This window comes from Rana temporaria, chromosome 7 (assembly GCF_905171775.1).
Source record: "Rana temporaria chromosome 7, aRanTem1.1, whole genome shotgun sequence".
NCBI lineage: Eukaryota > Metazoa > Chordata > Amphibia > Anura > Ranidae > Rana > Rana temporaria.
Window position 1 is genome coordinate 209,416,231 of NC_053495.1, and position 8,332 is coordinate 209,424,562.

Sequence of the window (8,332 nt, forward strand, 5' to 3'; positions counted from 1 at the left end):
TCTGGGCCCCGTGTCAGCGGCTCTTTTATGTATCCTCCAGTCTGGGCCCCGTGCCAGCGGCACTTCTCTCTATCCTCCAGTCTGGGCCCCGTGCCAGCGGCACTTCTCTATCCTCCAGTCTGGGCCCTGTGCCAGCGGCACTTCTCTATCCTCCAGTCTGGGCCCCGTGTCAGCGGCTCTTTTATGTATCCCCATGTCAGTGGCTCTACAATGTATTCCCAGTTTGGGCCCCATGTCAGTGGCTCTACAATGTATTCCCAGTTTGGGCCCCATGCCAGCGGCACTTCTCTATCCTCCAGTCTGGGCCCCGTGTCAGCAGCTCTTTTATGTATCCTCCAGTCTGGGCCCCGTGCCAGCGGCACTTCTCTCTATCCTCCAGTCTGGGCCCCATGCCAGCGGCACTTCTCTATCCTCCAGTCTGGGCCCCGTGTCAGCGGCTCTTTTATGTATCCCCATGTCAGTGGCTCTACAATGTATTCCCAGTTTGGGCCCCATGTCAGTGGCTCTACAATGTATTCCCAGTTTGGGCCCCATGTCAGTGGCTCTACAATGTATTCCCAGTGCCGGCGGCTCTTCTATACATTGCTTTTATCTAAACTTGATTTTTAACTTTTTACTAATAATTCGGAGCTTCCTTTTTTTTTTTATAGAAGAAGAAATCGATTTATTTAAATAACGGTGACGCTTACCTCTGCGTGTTCCTCCAGAATTGTACGGGCGTCTCGGGTGCTATTAGAGACGCCATAAGAGTAGGAAGAGGAATGGCGGACGACGAATGTGATTTCCCCCTCCCCCCACACACACACTATATGCTTTGACGTCAACATAACTGCCTCATGTGTGTCTTGTATGTTCTCATGTCGTCTGTTTTTTATGTTTTTCATCTGAAGAGTTTTTGTTGTTCCATTTTTTGTGTACAGAGAAGTTATTATTTTTTTAAGCATTACATATTTTTGTAAGGTGGGTGAGGAAATGTTTTTTTGTACAGAGAATTGAAATCTGTTCCGGCCAAAAATGTGAAGATCCTGCAGAGAGTTTTATCTGTCGATTTGTTATTTAATTCATATCGAAAGAAATAAATTTTTATCTTTTATAGCAATGTGTGTGTTGAGCCGTGTTTTGTCCAATGAGTTTCTGGTGTCGGAGTTCCTGTGTATCTTCCTCTATCATTTATTTTCCCAGAACACTCGGCTGCTGTTCACATAGAGCACCAACAGGCACCCAGCTTATCTGATATACACCCCATTTATCATCTGATGAGGGCCACAGGGATTCAGATACGTTCGGGCTATACTGTCGCCTGCAGGAGGACTGGACACTGACAAAAAAAAACGGTGCCACAGTATATTCCTCCTTACTCCCAGCATGCCTCATGATTTTTTTTTTGTGCTAGAGTCCTAGGAGGATAGACATATAAGCCGAGTTTTTCAGCACTTTTTTTTTTTTGTGCTGAAAAATGCCCCCCTGGGCTTATACTTGAGTCACCTTTTTGCACCTAATCTCCCGGGCTTTGGGGACCCGGTACCAAACTTGGCACACACAGCCCCAGTTCTCCTCTACAAGTGTGCAAAGTTTGCTGTCTGGGGGACCTACGGCTGGGGAGCACCAATCTCCCCCTCCCCCCCCAAAGCTGGGCACCCCTTCCATAGACTCCCATGTTAAACGTAAGTGTAGTCATGGGCTCAGTGAGGCATGCAGATGGACACCCTAGGGCAGTGATGGCGAACCTTGGCACCCCAGATGTTTTGGAACTACATTTCCCATGATGCTTAGTGTAGTTGAGCATCATGGGAAATGTAGTTCCAAAACATCTGGGGTGCCAAGGTTCGCCATCACTGCCCTAGGCTTATACTCAAGTAAATTTTTTTTTTTTTGTGGTAAAATTAGGTACCTCGGCTTATATTCGGGTCGGCTTTTACTTGAGTATATACAATATATTCTCTGTGTAGCGCAGCAAAATAAAATATTAACGACCACGCCATAGCCGAGCGACGGCTACAGCACGGCTCTAACTCTGGGAGGGAGTACATTGACGTCCTGCCAGAATCGCGGCCCCCTGGGGCGCACACTCGAATAGCTGTGACCACTGGGTCCGGTGGATCGCAGTAAATGGCCACTGACAGCGGCCGTTTTACCACGTGATCTCTCGGTCAAATGACCGAGCGATCACTCGTAAACAAACTGGTGTCTGTCTGTCCGGTTCCTCTCTCTGTACCGATCGGTACAGTGTAAGCGGAGAGGGGAGATATCGGGTGCAGCAGCGCTGTGGGCTGCATGTGTAGTGACCACAGCGCTGATCTGTGCCCATTGTAGCCACATCCATACTTGGCCATGCCATCCATCCCTAATCGGTAATGCTCATTCATCCATGCTCAGCTGTGCCCATCCACACCCAGTCGTGCCCAGCCATACTCGTTCATCCGAGCCATCGCCCATCCACAGCTCATCTATGCCACATCAGTTCTCATCCATGCCACTAGAGTGCCTCGCAAAAGTGTAATTGGTAGTCCCCCTTAGATTTGACATTTATGCCCCTAGAACGCCTGATGGTGCTCCCTGCATGTTGGGCCTCTCTATGGCCAGGCTGTGCAAAAGTCTCACACATGTGGTATCGCCATACTCGGGAGTAGGAGAATCTCTTTTGGGGAAATATTGTATAAATGGACAACTTTTGTGTTTAAACTTTTTTTTTTTTCTTTACACATTTTCCATAAACTTGTATAAAAAAAAAAAAAATGACATGTTCAAAAGACTCATTATGCCTCATAGATTATACATTGGGGTGTTTTCTTTCCAAAATTGGGCCATTTTTGGTGTGTTTCCATTGTCCTGGTGCTCCAGGGCCTTAACAGTGCAAGAGGTAGTCAAGAAATGATATATGTAATTTATGCTCCAATAACGCCTGAAGGTGCTCCCTGCATGTTGGGCCTCTGTATGTGGCCACGCTGTGTAAAAGTCTCGCATGTGGAATCGCCTTACTCGGGAATAGTAGAATGTGTTTTGGGGTGTAATTTGTGCGATGCATATGCTGTGTGTGTGTGAAATAACCCGCTAATATAAAAATGTTATGAAAAAGAAAAAAAAAATCTTGCTTTTTGCGAAAGAATTGTGGGGGAAAAAATACAACTTAAAAAAACTTGCCATGCCTTATACTAAATACCTTGGAATGTCTTCTTTCCAAAGGGGGTCATTTTGGGGGGCATTTGTGCTTTCCTGGCTTGTTAGAATCTCGAGAAATGAGAGAGGCCTTCAATACTTCAGGTGTGATCAATTTTCAGTGATTGGCACCATAGCTTGTGGACTCTATAACTTTCACAAAGACCAAATAATATACACCTACTGGTTTGGGTTATTTTTACCAAAGATGTGTAGCGGCATAAATTTTGGCCAAAGTTTATGAAGAAAAATGACCACCGTATATACTCGAATATAAGTCGACCCACCTAATTTTACCACAAAAAAATGGGAAAACACATTGACTCGCGTATAAGCCTAGGATGTCCATGCCTCACTGTGCCCATGACTAGACTGACGTTTAACATGGGAGTCTATGGAAGGGGTGCCCGGCTTTGAAAAATCGGTGCTCCCCAGCCGTAGATTCTCCAGTCAACAAACTTTGCACACTTGTAGAGGAGAAATGGGGCTACATGTGTGCCAAGTTCCAGGTCCAGGGGACCTACGACCGACCGGTACCGGGTACCCAAAGTTACCAGACAAATTACAGTTTAACATGGGAGTCTATGAAAGGGGTGCCCGGCTTTGAAAAATTGCTGCTCACTGGCCGTATGTCCCCCGGACAACAAACTTTGCACACTTGTAGAGGACGAGTGGGGCTATATGTGTGCCAAGTGGGGTCCAGGGGACCTACGGCTGGCACCGGGTCCCCAAAGTCTGGGAGATCAGGCGCAAAAAAGTGACTCGAGTATAAGCCAAGGGGGGCATTTTCAGCCCAAAAAAATGTGCTGAAAAACTCGGCTTATACTCGAGTATATATGGTAATTTGCTAAATTTTATAACAAACAAAAAAACATGCATTTTTGTTTTTTTTTTTTGTTTTTTTATAGCGCAAAAAATAAACCTAGCGATGATTAAATACCACCAAAAGAAAGCTCTTTGTGTGAAAATAAAAAGGACAAAAATTTCATATAGGTACAATGTTGCATGACTGAGTAATTGTCATTCAAAAATGTGAGAGCCCCGAAAGCTGAAAATTGGTCTGGTTAGGAAGGGGGTTTAAGTGCCCAGTGGTCAAAATAAATGAATCATAATACCCAAAAACTATCGATAAGTAAACAGTCCTGCAAATAAAAATTCTCTGTGAATTTGATATACTGCTTCAGTGTATCCAAAAACAGTCAATAAATAAATAACAATGTGAACAGTCCTCTGTATATAAAAGTGCCTACTGAGGAAGCCCATCACTTGGCGATACGCGTGCAGGGGAGAGGTAGAGTTCTGTGACGTTTACTGAAGTCTCACCTGGTGAGGTGTTGAGCCGGGTCTGCTATTTTATATACAATTTTTTTTTGTTTTCTGGTGACATGGTCACACTGGGACATCTCCTTGGGGGATGGGTTGATCTAATATAGATGGTCTCTGCTCTGTAGTGTGGTCATGTTTGGGGGATCTCTACCATACTGGTGATGTGATCTCCTGGGGGGGGGGGGGGGTCACAGTGGATGAAGTCTGCTCTAAGGTCTCTGCTCCAGCCTCGGGCCATGTTTGGGGGATCTCTGCCACACTGGTGATGTGATCTCCTGGGGGGGGGGGGGGTCATGGTGGATGAAGTCTGCTCTAAGGTCTCTGCTCCAGCCTCAGGCCATGTTTGGGTGATCTCCACCATACTGGTGATGTGATCTCCTGGGGGGGGGGGGGGGGTCACAGTGGATGAAGTCTGCTCTAAGGTCTCTGCTCCAGCCTTTGGGCCATGTTTGGGGGATCTCTGCCGTACTGGTGATGTGATCTCCTGGGGGGGGGGGGGTCACAGTGGATGAAGTCTGCTCTAAGGTCTCTGCTCCAGCCTCGAGCCATGTTTGGGTGATCTCTACCATACTGGTGATGTGATCTCCTGGGGGGGGGGGGGTCACAATGGATGAAGTCTGCTCTAAGGTCTCTGCTCCAGCCTCGGGCCATGTTTGGGGGATCTCTGCCATACTGGTGATGTGATCTCCTGGGGGGGGGGGGGTCACAATGGATGAAGTCTGCTCTAAGGTCTCTGCTCCAGCCTCGGGCCATGTTTGGGTGTTCTCTACCATACTGGTGACGTGATCTTCTGGGGGGGGTCATGGTGGATGAAGTCTGCTCTAAGGTCTCTGATCCAGCCTCGGGCCATGTTTGGGTGATCTCTACCATACTGGTGATGTGATCACACTGGGACATCTCCTGGGGGGGATGGGTTAAGTTATTATGGACTGTCTCTGCTCGGCGTTCTGATCATGTTTGGGTGATCTCTCCTTTGCTAGGGGGTTATGATGGATGGTCTCCGTTTCAGCCAGGATGTGGTCATGTTTGGTGATCTCCACCATACTGGTGATGTGATCTCCTGAAGGGTGTGGTCACATCGGATGAAGTCTTCTCTACAGCATGGGGGGGGGGGCATTATTGTGGAAAGTCTCTGCTCCAGTCTCTGGCCATGTTTGGGGGATCTCTGCCATACTGGTGATGTGATCTCCTGTGGGGGGGGGGGGGGTCATGGTGGATGAAGTCTGCTCTAAGGTCTCTGCTCCAGCCTCGGGCCATGTTTGGGGGATCTCTGCCATACTGGTGATGTGATCTCCTGGGGGGGGGGATCACAGTGGATGAAGTCTGCTCTAAGGTCTCTGCTCCAGCCTCGAGCCATGTTTGGGTGATCTCTACCATACTGGTGATGTGATCTCCTGGGGGGGGGGGGGGGGGGGTCACAGTGGATGAAGTCTGCTCTAAGGTCTCTGCTCCAGCCTCTGGCCATGTTTGAGGGATCTCTGCCATACTGGTGATGTGATCTCCTGGGGGGCGGGTCATGTTGGATGAAGTTTGCTCTAAGGTCTCTGCTCCAGCCTCGGCCATATTTGGGGGATCTCTGCCATACTGGTGATGTGATCTCCTGGGGGGGGGGGGGGTTACAGTGGATGAAGTCTTCTCTACAGCATGGGGGGGCATTATTGTGGAAGGTCTCTGCTCCAGCCTCGGCCATATTTGGGGGATCTCTGCCATACTGGTGATGTGATCTCCTGGGGGGGGGGGGGGGGTTACAGTGGATGAAGTCTTCTCTACAGCATGGGGGGGCATTATTGTGGAAGGTCTCTGCTCCAGCCTCGGGCCATGTTTGGGGATCTCTGCCATACTGGTGATGTGTTTACACTGGGACATATCCTAGGGGAGATGGGTTAAGTTATTATGGACTGTCTCCAGGATGTGGTCATGTTTGGTGATGTGATCTCCTGAAAGGTGTGGTCTTCTCTACTGCATGGGGGGGGGGTCATTATTATGGAAGGTCTCTGCTCCAGCCTCTGGCCATGTTTGGGGGATCTCTGCCATACTGGTGATGTGGTCACATTGGGTCATCTCCTAGGGGGGTGGGTTGGGGTATCATGGACAGTCTCTGCTCTGGGTTCTGGTCTTGTTTTGGCGATTTCGGGTGGTCCTGGTCACCAGATCTGTACGGTATATCCTTGTTCTGGGCCAATGACTCTGCTGGTGGTGAAGGAAGGATGGGGATGACAGCCCCTATAGAAGGGTACATCTGTGGGGGGGTGAAATAGGCAGACTGAGGTACATTGCGCCGCTCTGTAGTCTAAGCGTCATGTGTGATGAAGAACACGGGAAATTCCTGGATACAGAGTTGTGATTGGACGAACCTGCCGCATTTTTCTAGCAGCCATGGAAACTAGTTGTCGTGACAACCTGTAGATACAAGGACTGTGTGTGGCGGAATCCTGCCGTGGTGTATTGTCTGAAAGATGCTTTTTATAGAATACTTCCCCTTGTTACCAGATGACGGTGATTCCCTCACTGATTGGGGGGTTGCTTTCTAAGATGGGGGACTACTAGTCCCAGCATTTCCTGACATATGAGCTGGTCATCCACCCTCTTTGGCTGGTGAGACATGCTGGGAGTTGTAGTTCACCAGGAACTGGTTACTATTGTCACCTCTAGTCCTGCAGACAGATGCATTGATTGGTCTCTGCACAGTGTATGGGCATGTCCCTGACATCCTCCATTCCTGGAGAGACTCAGCTCCCCGGGGGGAGGGGGGGGGGCACAAAAGGCTTCAACAATTTAGTTTTCTTTGTATTAATATCACTTATTAGAGGGAGTCAGTCCTCAATGGAGGGGGGCTGCAGTTGTGCAGGTCATGAAAGGCAGCAGGTTTCCAGCAGTGCAAAGATGGGAGATTGACAGGGTGCAGGTCCTGAAAGACTGGGATTGCAGGGGTGCAGGTCCTGAAGGACTGGGGGATATGCAGCGGCCTAAGTCCTGAAGGATGGGTTGGGGTCAGATCCTGAAAGATTGAGGATTGCAGGGGCCCAGGTCCTGAAGGACTAGGATTGTAGGGGTGCAGGTCCTGAAGAATGGGGGATATGGGATGGCTTAGGCCCAAATGGACGGGTTGGGGACGGATCCTGAAAGATTGAAGATTGTAGGGGCCCAGCCCCCGAAGGACTGGGATTGCAGGGGTGCAAGTCCAGAAGGATATGGGGTGGCCTAGATCCTGAAGGATGGGTTGGGGTCAGATCTTGAAAGATTGAGGATTGCAGGGGCCCAGGTCCTGAAGGACTGGGATTGCAGGGGTGCAGGTCCTGAAGGACTCTGGGATATGGGGTGGCCTAGGTCCTGAAGGACGGGTTTGGGTCAGATCCTGAAAGATTGAGGATTGCAGGGGCCCAGGTCCTGAAGGACTGGGATTGAAGGGGTGCAGGTCCTGAAGGACTCTGGGATATGGGGTGGCCTAGGTCCTGAAGGATGGGTTGGGGTCAGATCCTTAAAGGCTGAAGATTGCAGGGGCTCAGGTCTTGAAGGACTGGGGGATATGGGGTGGCCTAGGTCCTGAAGGAGGGGTTGGGGTCAGATCTTGAAAGATTGAGGATTGCCGGGGCCCAGGTCCTGAAGGACTGGGATTGCAGGGGCTCAGGTCCTGAAGGACTGGGATTGCAGGGGCTCAGGTCCTGAAGGACTGGGATTGCAGGGCCCCAGGTCCTGAAGAACTGGGATTGAAGGGGCGCAGGTCCTGAAGGACTGGGATTGAAGGGGTGCAGGTCCTGAAGGACTCTGGGATATGGGGTGGCCTAGGTCCTGAAGGATGGGTTGGGGTCAGATCCTGAAAGGCTGAAGATTGTAAGGGCTCAGGTCCTGA